Genomic DNA, 987 nt, shown 5'->3' on the forward strand with positions numbered 1-987 from the left:
TCTTACTTCCGCCCCGCGCTCCGGCCGGCCGTTGGGCCCACCGTTCTAAACGTTCAAGGTCGGAAACGCCAACACTGACGCCTCCCCGCCCGGCCGCGCTAAGCGCTTTCTTAACGCAAACAGCAACTGCAAACAACGCGACTGCACCCCTCGCTCTGCAGCCTACATTTGCAGGAATGGTACCTTTGCAAAGGTCGCGGCTGCCCCCGTAACACATGCGTTCTTTCTTCATATCCAATTACACGCAACACTAGCTCTCCGCGGCCCACTCCCTAGGCTGGCCGGGGCTGGCTCGGGAGAAGGGACGGCGCAGGAGCCGCGGGGCTCCCACCGCGGGGCGCAATCCCGGCCGGGGACGCGGCGTCGGCTGCCCGGGCTCGCCCTCCACGCAGACCCGGAACGGAGGCGTGTGGGAGGGGGTCGGGCGAGGAAAAGACGGAGAGACATTAAGGAATCGGTTCTCCGCGGTTCGGCACAGCACCTAGGTCTACTCCACCGCACCGATTTCAAACGCCCGCCCCCTGGGCCGCCTCGGCCCCGCCCCCCGGTGTCGTCACGCGACTTCCCCCAGGGCCTCTGCGGATTGGCCGCAGCCTCCGCCTCCGCCGGCGAATGGCGAGCCTGGCTTTCGCTTCCGGGTCCCGGCCCGCGCCGCGGGGCACGCTGGGACTCCGGCGACGCGATGGCGGTGGTCTGCTCGTTCGCGCAGCCGGTCGGCCTTTGAGCCCAAGCGAGCGGCGGCGGGATTGCGGTGTGTCCTCCTCGCAAGGGTAGGCTGGGAAGGGCGCGGGGGGTATCCCCGAGGGGAGGCGGCTCCCCAGAGCGGGGTCGGGCGCGACCACGGTTCTCAGGCCTCCCGCGGTTCTCAGGCCTCCCGCGGACAAGGCCCGGCGCAGCCCTGCTGGGCCGGGCCGGCTGCCTCCGCCCGCTTGGGAGGGCTGCCTGCGGCGACGGGCGGGGCGCGGGCGGCGGGGTCGCGGGCTTGGC

At 71.0% G+C, this 987-nt stretch overlaps 2 protein-coding genes across 4 annotated transcripts in view; one reads left to right on the top strand and one right to left on the bottom strand.

Annotated features, from left to right (window-relative positions):
• Positions 1 to 525, bottom strand: part of Kdm4d (lysine demethylase 4D) — a 23343-nt gene extending 22818 nt beyond the window's left edge. For all 3 annotated transcript variants that reach the window (XR_002819947.1, XM_004626241.2, XM_023709591.1), the window contains exon 1: positions 184 to 525. The gene's annotated coding sequence lies outside the window, so the exon portion shown is untranslated. The remainder of the gene's footprint in view (positions 1 to 183) is intronic.
• Positions 526 to 644: 119 nt separating this feature from the next.
• Positions 645 to 987, top strand: part of Cwc15 (CWC15 spliceosome associated protein homolog) — an 11450-nt gene continuing 11107 nt past the window's right edge. The window contains exon 1 of the mRNA XM_004626166.2: positions 645 to 770. The gene's annotated coding sequence lies outside the window, so the exon portion shown is untranslated. The remainder of the gene's footprint in view (positions 771 to 987) is intronic.

Source organism: Octodon degus, unplaced genomic scaffold, assembly GCF_000260255.1.
Source record: "Octodon degus isolate 3935 unplaced genomic scaffold, OctDeg1.0 scaffold00012, whole genome shotgun sequence".
NCBI classification, from domain to species: domain Eukaryota; kingdom Metazoa; phylum Chordata; class Mammalia; order Rodentia; family Octodontidae; genus Octodon; species Octodon degus.